The sequence below is a fragment of the Pongo abelii genome, chromosome 2 (genome assembly GCF_028885655.2).
Source record: "Pongo abelii isolate AG06213 chromosome 2, NHGRI_mPonAbe1-v2.0_pri, whole genome shotgun sequence".
Lineage (NCBI taxonomy): Eukaryota > Metazoa > Chordata > Mammalia > Primates > Hominidae > Pongo > Pongo abelii.
In genome coordinates, this window is record NC_085928.1 from 18,273,979 (window position 1) to 18,286,676 (window position 12,698).

General features: G+C 37.1%; 1 protein-coding gene across 5 annotated transcripts in view; it reads left to right on the top strand.

Annotated features, from left to right (window-relative positions):
* The window catches only part of GSK3B (glycogen synthase kinase 3 beta), a 275,732-nt gene that overhangs the window by 256,737 nt on the left and 6,297 nt on the right, over nucleotides 1-12,698 (top strand). The gene's annotated exons all lie outside the window — the stretch shown is intronic.

Below are 12,698 nucleotides of genomic sequence, written 5' to 3' on the forward strand. Positions count from 1 at the left end.
AGCAGGAATAATAAATATCCACTATATAGAGTTGTAAGAAGTAAGATATGAAGTGTTCAGAGTGCTTATTAGCACTTTGCCTGCCCATACAGTAGGCTCTCAGTGAAAGGAAACTGCTATTGCTATTTTTATTACTGTTATTGCAAAGTAGGGACACATCAGACATGTTTTTTTTTAAAAAGCCATGTGGAGGGCAGGATTGACATCCATCCTCTTAGGACAAAAGAATCTATGACTTTTCTTTCCTGGATAAATGGACATGCATCTCTCCACACAGACAGAGTGAGGGACTGCTAAGCTACAGACATAGCCGAAGCTTTCCTCACAAAGCATTTCAGGATCTGCTCCAGAGTACAAAATAAATAAATAAATAAATAAACTATTAAGCTGTAAAGCTCTAGACCTTGAATATCTGAACCTGGAAATATTTCAAATTTAAATTTTCAAAGAATTTCTAATCACCCACCTAAGCTACATCACCACGGTAATATACCCCCACATACCCTGGGGAGAATTAATTACAATATGAACCCCTGAGTAACTAAACTAGTTGTCATACTTTATTTAAATCAGTGTAATGGAGCACATAACATCAAAATGATTCGTATCTTAGAGGTGGAGCCACTTTTAGTTTATGACAGTCATATCAACAAGAAGCAAAATAATACTTAAATAATACTTAACCTGTTTTCAATAGCCTAAGAACGTGCCTCCAAATCATCTAAAAATGACCTTACGTCACTAACATACAAATTCAAAAGAGTACCATAACTGAATTATCATCTGATCTGTTAAAATACCATTCCTGTTGTTGCTCAGCATTGTTGCAATTCAGGTTCTGTCAAGTATATTTGTGTCTAGAGCAAGATCATCAGAATACAGAGGCTCCTAGATAAACTGCTTGGGACACATTTTATGTTGCTTATAGCTGGCTTAAACATGAATGGAGTTTTCTGACATTTGTGTAGACCTGGGAACAAAGCTTAATCCTAAAGTATGTGGAATAAAAGCAGAAAAACAAAGCATATTGACAAAGATGCCATCAACCATGATCATACTAACTATATTATGGTGAAATAAGTTTTGGATTTTAGTCAGTTACTGTTGTTAGCCAAAGCTGTTAAATGGCTTTCAGATATTTAAGTCTTATTAAATTTTAAATACATTATAGGCAGAAATCTAATTCTCTATATTGCTGCTTCTGAAAAAAGCAAAAGAAAATAGACATTTTCATACCCAGATTGTGGCCTAAAATCAAACTGTGCTAATTCTGGGAATATATAATTGTTCTTTGTCATCACCAACAAACTTTGACTAGTACAACAAGATATCACAATTCTTTCTCACCTTCTTTGAAAATGGTAAAGATGGTACAAATATTAAGTTTGAGGACATTAACACTGAGGGAACTGTTTTTGCAGATGTTTCAACTTTCCTTTTGTTGTGTTCTGCAACTGTATGTGAGTTGATAAAAACTTGTGGGAAAGCATTATAGTATAAAACAAGAGCTGTCAGAATTCAGAATTTTTAGTTCAGTAATTCCACTTTAGGAATTTTAACTTCAGGATAAATCTATTGGAAAGAAAAAGGCTATCATGTACAGAGAGAGGAATCACATAATATATATAATCATAAACCATATAATAAAAAATTATGTATTAATATATAACAAAAAGGAGAGCCAATGTAACCTGAATGGTCAACAGTAGGAAATTGTTTTAATACATTGTGGGATCTCCATTTTTATGTAGCCATAAAAAACAATTTTCATGAAGCTTGTGGACATTCATGGAAATACTCATCCTAATTTATGTAGAGAAAATTTTAAAATCTCATGAACCTTGTTGGTTACTATTGTCAAAATGTGTATTTCCATGTGCATAGGGACTAGACAGAAATACACAAAACTGTAAACTGTTGTGTTAAATTAGTGTGTATGGATGTTGATTTTTTTCCTAAAAAACATTCTTTATAAGTTGTTTTTAAAATGCTTTAGTATCTAGAGACATTATTGTTAATCATTGCTCTGATTGACATGAGAATCTCTTGAAAATTACACGTACTACTCTCAATTCCTAAAGTATAATTTCTTTGTTTCTTTTTTTGAGACAGAGTCTTACTGTCGCCCAGACTGGAGTACAGTGGCGTGATCTCAGCTCGTGTAACCTCCAACTCCTGGGTTCAAGTGATTCTCATGCCTCAGCCTCCCAAGTAGCTGGGATTACAGGCGCGCACTACCATACCTGGCTAATTTTTTGTAATTTTAGTACAGACGGGGTTTCACTTTGTTGGTCAGGCTGGTCTCAAACTCCTGGCCTCAAGTGATCTGCCCGCTTTGGCCTCCCAAAGTGCTGGGATTACAGGTGTGAGCCACTGTGGCCAGCCAAAATTCATAATATAATTTCTTATGTTGACTGAATGGTCAACGTAGGAAATGTTCAACATTTATATATATAAAATATATATAAATATATAAATATATATATATAATATAAATATATATTATATATGTCTTATTTTCTTTGTACGCCCAGTCATCTCATTCACTCCATTTAGGAGACTATTCATTTGGAACATCTAAAGTAATAAATCTCAAGACATTATCGTTTTCCTAATCAAATACAAACCATTTTAGAGAGCATCTGCTCAGATGAGTTGAATGTGAGATGTTGTAGGGAATTTCAACTACAGCAGTTTTCTGGTTTTATCTGTTTGGTATATTGGTCATCAGCATAAAGTTTCTTTCAATGCAATGGTTCTGCTGTTAAAAACCACGGATTTCAGTTCACCCCTCATTATCTACCGAGAAGTGGTCATCTATCCCATGGTTATGTATATTCAGTAATAGATATTATTGCAAGAATGAGCACCTTTTTATCTTTGCATCACTCTATTAGAAAAGTTTGGCCGGGTGTGGTGGCTCACGCCTGTAGTCCCAGCACTTTGGGAGGCCGAAGTGGGTGGATCATGAGGTCAAGAGATCGAGACCATCCTGGCCAACATGGTGAAACCCCGTCTCTACTAAATATACAAAAAAAAAAAAAATTAGCTGGACGTGGTAGCGGGTGCCTATAGTCCCAGCTATTCAGGAGGCTGAGACAGGAGAATGGCGTGAACCTGGGAGGCGGAGCTTGCAGTGAGCCGAAATCATGCCACTGCACTCCAGCCTGGGTGACAGAGCGAGACTCCTCTCAAAAAAAGAAAGAAAAGTTTATCCTTTTTTCACCCTGAAATTTATTTCTCTATGCCTTCTTCCAGTCAGTGATTCTACTATGAAATTATAACAGAACCATCCAGATCCTTCTGTGTAAAAGTCCTTCAAATGTTAATGACAGCTAACTTGCCCTCCGTACTAATGACAGCTTTAAATCCTAATCCTGGATTTGTTCTAAAGTATTAGGGTATCGGATTTTCTACCCAATTGTATGTCATCTGTACATTTCATAAACATGTCAGTTTTTTACCTCTATCCAAGCAACTAGTAACATATCAAAGAGGGCAAGGCAGAGCCTACTAGAAATGTTTTGCCTTTATTCAAGTTACTGATAAATTAATTGGAACTGGACTGGGTTTCCTAGAGATTACTCTTCTGGTGGTCTCTTAGTGATTGGTCATTCCTCTTCATGACTGGTCATTCCTCTTGTTTGCTTAACTACAGACCAACCTTTAAAATGCCCATTTATATGAGGAGGTTATAAAAAGCACTTTGTAAAATGGTTCATTGTTTTAAGAAAACTTTCAGCCTTTTTCCATTAAAACAAAAAAAGTAACCATATCAAAGATGGAAATCAAACCGTTGTTTTTAAGACAGGGAAATTTCTAGTGCCTAAATATCCGTAAGCTGTGAGTTTCTGTAATCCATTTTAGATTTGTTTCTTGGACTATAGATTGTGAGTTTAAAGACATTTAAAATTTTTGATTGCCCTCACCTTCCTTGGGGCACATTTTATTTATTAGGATTTTTGTTATATCTTTTCAAGTTGAAAACCCTTCTAACAGAAGGGGGAGTCATGATAACATTTGGATGAGGTCTGTCATTTTATGTGGTCTGGAGGCTTAACTTGTCTTCATCTTGGTTTGAAAAGCTCTTACTGTTACTTTATTTGCATTGAGATTATCTGCAATTACTTGATCAAAATTTTGTTTATGCTTTTCTGTTTCTTGTTAGTTATTAGCCTCCTTTGAAGACTTTAGCCACAAAATCATACCTATTTGTTCTTCAAACTCCTAAAAATTCATTTGGCTAAAGTCTCGTTCAGATTTTGCTATGGCTAGTGGCCCCTTTGTCTTACAATTACAATTATTTTCACCCCAGAATTCCTGTTACCTACATACCAGCCAATTCTTTTTAGTTGGGCAGAATTAAACACAGAATAATTTCTCTCATTGTTTGTTTCTACTGTTTTTGAGAGGTGAAATGTTAAGCAAATTGTCAGTTTATTAGATGCTTGCTTTTCTAAAATGAGAGCTACGCTCCCTCATCCTTTCCCCAGGTACTACTAATATTATTCCTGGTCTTTGGGCCAGTTTTACAGTGTACATTGGGAAAGCTGCGTTCATATTCTGTCTAGTGTAGAAGCTTTAGTGCATGCCCTGTTGTTCCTCTTTGTAAACTTATTCTTCCTGTTTTCTCTTTATCTTAACCCAAATAGATGTTAAATTTCATAAAAGTCTGCAACTTTTTTTTTTTAAAAAAAGCAGGCATTTTTGTCTATCAAGAACATAATAGTGTATAGTTATTTTAGGAAATAAAAATTGCCCCTATTCTACTTTCAAAGATAATCACACATAACATTATGTTTTAGTCTATATATGAATGGGCAGAGAGACATGTTTTTTAAAAAATGGGCTTAGGCTATTTAGAGGGTGAAGGTATAGACTATAGTATTCAGCCAATATCCTAAGGCTATACCATAGTTAATTTCTTATTCTTGGACTTTTGGTTTGTGTCGAAGATGGGGTTTTTTGTTTTTGTTGTTCTGAAAAATGCTTTGAAGATATCGTTGCATAAAGCTGTACTTCTAAATTTTTAGAAGTAGAGTCAAAAAGTATAAAGAATTTTAAACTTTAATGTCAAATTGCTTTCCGAAAGTTTGTCCCGCTGTCAGTTCATACTCCCCACTGTCAATACAAGTACTTTTCTATTTCCCCATTGCCCCATGTCCTCATAGAGTGGGAGTAGGAGAAGTACAGTGTGCATGTGTGCACATACACATTTTTAGGTGTTACCAACTTGGTAGCCAATTAATATGTGCATCTTTTTTAGGTACAGTGCTGCATCTGTTTCTTCCTGCTGGCTCTGCATCTGAAATACAGACTTCCATTTTGAACTATACCATTTTGACAAATTCACTGACACCAATGAGATTGTATCTACTCCATGTTAGGGTTGCAGGTTCACTTTGTGAGTTTGTATATAGATACCTAAAATCAAACCAGCTTAGTCATTATTCTTACCAGAGCAGTCCTAGACATCACTTCTAGAAGTTCTTGCTTTCTGTGCAAAACATGTTCTCTCCTATCAAGTCAAAAATTTTATCTGGGTTTTTCCCCTCCTCTAAAAGTAATTTAAAATCTGGATTAAGTTGGAATTCCCTATCAGACATTTTTCCATGTGTCCCTGAAGTGTTCCTCAGTTCCTTGCCTGAAGTCACCTACTTTTATTTATATGTCCCTTTTTTTCTTTATTCCTAAAGTAAGCATTTTAACTTGAAGAAACAGTGAAAATGTTACCTGTGTGTCCCCATGACCTTCACTTTTATACCCTGAACAGTCAAACTTCTTAAATACAATGTGCCCTGCCCCTGAGCTCACAGGGAACTGAGACCTCTCAGCTGCCAGCAGATCAAATATAAACAGTCTTATTGACAGGTCTTCCAGGTATCCTGGTGGATGGGTTGGCTCACAGGCATCCGAATTTTACTTCTATTTTTATAATCACTGAAGGCTACCTTAGTGTTCTGTGCCAAATCTTTTCCTTGCAGGTGTACTTTGATTTCATGAGTGTAAATTATAATTTCAAATTAAATATAAGTTTAGGGTATACTTTGATTCTCTGTGAGTAATTATCTTGTTTGTTCATGTGCCAGTTAATGACATTAATATCTAAGACATAGTTTTACAGTAGAAGCATTTCCACTTGGAACAGCGTGAGTAGGAACATCCTGAGTTAGGTACACAGTATAAATAATATCTCCCAGGCTGTTAATTTTATCTTCTAGAGAGATTGACCTGTCATAAGACATTTCTAACTATTATAGAAAGAAGATACCTGATAAGTAGAAACACATAAAATGTGCTTGGAAAAGATTGTTGTTGGGCAAGAGCATAGTAAAGGAAATAAGGGAATAAAAATATACCTGGCTGGGTGCAGTGACTCACACCTATAATCCCAGCACTTTGGGAGGTCGAGGCGGTCAGATTACTTGAGGCCAGGAGTTCGAGACCAGCCTGGCCAACATGGCGAAACCCCATCTCTACTAAAAATACAAAAAAAAAAATTAGCCAGGCATGGTGGTGCGTGCCTGTAATCCCAGCTACTCGGGAAGCCAGGAGAATCCCTTGAACCCAGGAAGCAGAGGTTGCAGTGAGCTGAGATTGCGCCACTGCACTCCAGCCTAGGTGACAGAGTGAGACCCTGTCTCAAAAAAAAAAAAAAAAACCTAATGTTTCCAAGTGTACTTATAAAGTGCATGTAAAACACAAAAAGGCTCATTTGCTATATCTAAAATATGTTATTTTACTAATATGCCAACAATATAAATAGTAAAATGTTTAATAATTTTGTAGCTGAGAACTTGAAATGTGTTGAGAGCAAATAAGGAACTGAATTTTAATCTTTAACGTCAGTTACTTTAAATAAATAGCCTTATGTAGTTAGCAGCTAGTATATTAGAGAATATAAATAGAACATTTCTGTGATTGCTGCTGGGCCAGATAGTGAGCATTTCAATAAATTAGAAGAATTTAATTTTTTATGGACACACAGATCTAGAATAGTAATTCATGGTGGCAGAGCCTTTGAAACCCTGTCTCCTATGTTTATTTTCTGTCTTCTCCTCCCAACCCATTTCCTTGTTTTCTACTCTCTTTATTTAAATCCTTTGGCAGTAGGTGTAAATGGAGACCTTCCATTCACTCTCCTTCCTGTTCCTCATTTGCACCTTTGATCAGCCACATTTGGGACAGGGAGTATGGACAGGACCGTTTGTGGGCGGGGGGTGGGGGGATGCAGACAGCAAGGAATCAAGGCAAGAAATTCTGCGTTTATGACTTGAACATTTGGGTGGGGCGGTTTCCTCAGTATTGAGACAGTTGACCATTAACCCATGACTCCATTATCTAGCAACTCTTACAGATCTCTTGAAAACAAACAAACAAACAAACAAAAGCTGTGGATCCTGTCCTACAAAAAGAAATGTATGTATACCAGATATAGAAATTTACATACAAAAATTTACTCCAGGACAAAAATCACAGCCTCATGGACTCTTTTGGGAACCTGATACTTAAGGGTTCTACCCTTGGTTTCACTGTGGGACTGCCTAAGTTGTGTTTTACCTCTTATGTCACACAGAATAAAATTGGTTTTAATACATGTGCCAATTTGCTTTGCAGTATCTGGTACAAAGCCATAGAGCCATAGACTTTTCAGAAAAGAATTGATTCCTGAGAAAACAATTCTGGAAAAAAGAATTTAATATAATCTTTTTTTTGTCTTGTACAGTTTCTTAGAAGCACACCTAATTATGTAGGGAGACTTTGTCAGTGATTCCCTCATTGGCTTGTGAGTGCAAACCCTAAATGGCATTTAAGTTCTGTGACATGCATGTGTGTTATCTATTTCTGCATATTAGTTTACCCCCCAACATTTAGCTATTTAAAACAAGAGTAAACATTTATTATCTCGTATAGTTTCTATGGGTCAGGAATTTAGAAGCAGCCTAGCTAGGTGGTTCTGGGTCAGTCTCATGACATAGTCAAAACATTAGCCAGGGATGCAGTCGTCTGCTGACTTGCCTGGGGACAGAAGCTCTGCTTCCACAGTGGCTCTCTTTCATGTGGTTATCAAATATGTGCTGCCTGTATGCAGGAGGCCTCAGTCACTCAGTAAGTGGCCCTCTCCGTAGTGCTACTTAAGTATCTCACATCATTGCAGCTGGCTTCCCCTAGACTAAGTAATCCAAGAAAGAAGGCAATGCAGAAGCCACAGTGTCTTTTTTGTCCTAGCCTTGGAAGTCACACACCATTATTTCTGGAATATCCTATTAGTTACACAGGTCAGTCCTATTCAGTGTGGGACTGGACTGCATTAGGCACGGATACCAAGAGGCATGAATCGTTGGGGTCATCTTGGAAAGTAGCTACCACAGTGTGTAAGGATGATTTTGTACCTTCCTTTCCTTCCCCACAAAGCTGATTGTTCTATTTCCTCTTAAGCCCATCCTTGGTTTGGGGGCGTTTTTTTGTTTACTTGTTTTTTAGCATTAGACAGGTGATAATGGGCATTGGTTTATAGGAAGCTTCAAAGTCAATGAAATGTCAGCTCTGTAGTTGTTTGCAGAGCACTTACATCTCTGTACACCCCATACTGAAAATAAAGTAACTGTGCTCTTAATTTTTCTTATCATAAACTCACTCTTCTTTTTTTTTTTTTTTGAGACGGAGTCTCGCTCTGTTGCCCAGGCTGGAGTGCAGTGGCGCAATTTCGGCTCACTGCAACCTCTGCCTCCCGGGTTCACGCCATTCTCCTGCCTCAGCCTCCCGAGTAGCTGGGACTACAGGCGCCCGCCACCATGCCCAGCTAATTTTTGGTATTTTTAGTAGAGTCAGGGTTTCACCGTGTTAGCCAGGATGGTCTCGATCTCCTGACCTCGTGATCCGCCCACCTCGGCCTCCCCAAGTGCTGGGATTACAGGCATGAGCCACCGTGCCTGGCCCACTCTTCTCTTTTAATGTAACATCTCTTACAGATAATAGAAGTGTGCCTGTAGAAATCACAGTGATTTTATTGAGGTTAGTTCTACATGAAAGTCATCTTAATCTCTTTTCTTCTTTTGCTAGGAAATCTTTTCTGCTGCCCCCTACTGCCCATAAGATGGATTATTCTCCCCCCTTGTGCTCTGTGTTCCACTCCCCTACTTGTTAGCTATATGGTCTTGGGCACATTCCTTAATCTATTTGTGCTTCCTTTCTCCTATTTGCAAAACAGAGGTAACAGTTGTACCTATTTCTCAGGTTTCCTGTGTGAGCTAAATGACATGACTGCAAAATACTTAGTGTGGTGTCTGGCATATTGGTAAGCAGTATGCTGTCACTAGTATTTACTTTGGTGATGATGTTGGTTATTGCAGTCACACTAGATTATAAATATATGTATTTTTAGATGTCTCTTTTACCTTCCCATCTATTGAACAATTGCTGTATGCCAGATACTGTGCTAAGCACTTCATAGGCCTCATTTCATAGGTAGGTGGTATTACTACCATTTTACCAATGAGGAAATGAGAGATAGATTAAATAACGTGTTCCAAAATCACACAGCTATTAAGTTGTACAAGTAGGCTTCATACTCAATAAATGTTTATAGAGTTGGTTTAGTTTTAAGAAAGATGTATCAGTGTGAAGTTCAGAAGAGCATCTCTGGTTGAAAACAAGAGATTAGAGTTGGTTAATGAGCCATAGTCAGATCATTTATAATGAAAATGATCTTAGCCTCTCTTTTAAACCATAATGCCATTTAGCATCACTTTACCAGTGCATATGTAACGGAAAGGGAATGTAAGGAGAAGTAAAATGAACTTTGCTGTTTTTATGTTGTGGAGTCACTATTTAAATGTTTGAGAAGAAAAGTTACAGAAATTACACTAAACTAAATCCAATGACAATTTATCAGAATTTTAAATGAATAAACATTTTTAATAGAAAGCTCATTAATTCAGATTCCATTGTGTAAAATAAATTTACAGAATGATGGTGGGAACAAAATAAGCATGTGCCAAGATTTGTTTCTTGAATTATTTCTAAAAAGGTGGTAATCTGTGTTGTCTTGTTTCCTGATTGTTCTTGAACTAGTTTCTTCCCAGCCACCAAGAGGTCAGCTCCTCCTACTTTACCTGGCCAAGGGGCCAATCCATCTTTATGATGGGATTGTAGAGATTATGAAATGTAACTTTATTCAGTCAGTAAGCTGGGTGGTCTTTTAAACCTACTATTGAGTATTGAATTTATAGAACTTTGTCTTTTTTTTGTTTTACTTTTTCCCTCTCTGTACTTTGTCTTTCTCTGAAAAAGAGAACTCTGTTCTTCTCAGCGAGGACATGTGTGATTTGATTTTAAGTGGAGCTCATTGCATCAGGCAAAAGTTTTTTTGATGAATGTCTGTAGGACTGTGACTTTCAATATCAAAGATATTTATAATCAAAATAATTAGCCGTTAAAATTATGTTCATTAAGTGATTTGAAAATAATTCAAGAGAAAAATATGAGATCATTACATGTCTGAAGAGCATGGGGGTCTATCAAATTTTATTGTTCAGAAAGTGAATTTGTTTCTGGTTTCATGCTCACTTAAAAGGCTTGTGCTTTTTACTGTGATCATGCAAGCAGTCGTTGAATTTATCCAAGAAAGAGGAGACTGGTTTTGGCAATGTCACAAGCTCACAGGCTGTAGTCAGTGAAAGGACATCTGCACATGAGTGCCAAATAGGATTTTGCTAAAGAGCAAATTAACGTAAATGGGCTGGTGGCCGTGTAGATGAGGTAAAACTGATGTCAGTCAGTGTAGTTAATGGCTGCCGTAGCCAGAGCTGCTCTCTCTGTGTTGGCATGGGTGTTGATGTAGTGGTCAAACAGATAGATAAATTTCTGATGATCAGTACCTCTCATAAGTCCTGGGGAAGACCAGAATGACAGTTCTACCTGTTATCTTCCCATACTGAAAATGAGAAGGAAATGCTGTTGGATGATGGTCATGCATAGGTTCTGAGTGTCATCAGAGCATGTGACATGCTGCAATAAGCATGGGTTTGTAGTGTTCCAGGTTTTCTCTGGATTTTTTTTTTTTTAATGCAGCCTGTGCGTGAATCATGAAAATGAACATTTTATCTGAGAAAGGCTTGAAGGAATCTGTAGTCTAGACAGGAATTGATGTTAGGTTATTGATGCACAGAATGTGGATGATCATTGAGGGTAAAACTTCTTTAAACAGGGCATATCTAAGGAAGGTCAGGAGTCACAAATGAAGTGTTAGCATAGTTCCTCAGTGATTATTAGAAAAGGTGGTCAACCTGGCTTTGGAGAGTAGGTTCTATGTCATATACCCTTTCCTGCCACCTGTTCATTTGCCATACTGATGAATTAATATGACCCCATGCCATGGGCTATATGAACCTAATGTGTGGATTCTGATGCCATAATATCTTCACTTGTGTACATGACAACAAGATTAGAAGCAGCTTTAGCTATTTTGAAGGAAATTAAATGAATTAAACCTAATCATTCACATTAAGAGATATTCACATTCTTTCCCCAAAGGCTGTGCTAAATGTATATAAGGGAAGATTATCAGGAAATTAGGAAGTATAATTTTTATAGATTGGCTTTAGAAATGAGAAACTGAACAGCTAATCCATCATAGAGTTCCCTATGTGTCCTTGGGTCTTCTGTGTCTCCCTCTAATTCAGAAATTCAAAGTAGAAAGATCCAGGACCAAACGTTGCATTCAACCATGACATTGGTTATTCTACTCACCATAGCACATGGTAGATCTACAAATCCCTTCAGTCCTAGAGAGAAAAAAACTTCTGAGTCTGCCTTTTGGTGTCACCAACCTTGATGGCATTGTGGCTTCTAGAGAGATGGCTTTTGAAAGTTGCCCATCCCAGTCAAGCCACCTCTCTTGCTCAGGGCTTAGTGTGAAATCTTTGGGAGAAAATTTGGCCAGCGGTACCTTCCCTGTCATTAAGAGAGATGACAAGGATGCAACTTGATAGCCACTAAAACAGCAGTCTACTAAACCAATTTGGACACAGTTAGATGCCCACTTAATATGTTAATGGATGCTGTGAAATAATAATAGACCTTAAAAGGGGGAAGGAGACAATGGTTAGTTGTAGAGTTGTACGTATTTCTAAAAGATTAGGGCAAAGTAAGCTTTAAGTAAGTTCTAAGTCAAGATTTGACTACAAGATGCTTTCCTTTTCTTAATTTTTAATTTTTGTGGGGACATAGTAGGTGTATATATTTATGGGTTACCTGAGATATTTTGATATAGACATGCAATGTGTAGTAATCATATTAGGGTAAATGGGATATTCACCTCAAGCATTTATCCTTTATGTTACAAACAATCCAGTCATACTTTTAGTTATTTTAAAATGTACAATTAAATTATTTTTGTACTGTAGTCACCCTGTTTTGCTAGCAAATACTAGGTCTTATACATTTTTTTTTTGTACCCATTAACCATCCCCACTTCCCCCACCCCTGCTACCCTTCCCAGCCTCTGGTAACAATCCTTCTCTCTACCCGTGAGTTCAGTTGTTTTAAATTTTAGCTCCTACAAATAAGTGAGAACATGCAAAGTTTGTCTTTCTCTGTCTGGCTTATTTCACTTCACATAATGACTTCAGTTCCATCCATGTTGTTGCAAATGGCAGGATCTCATTCTTTTTCTTTTTCTTTTTTCTTTTCTTTTT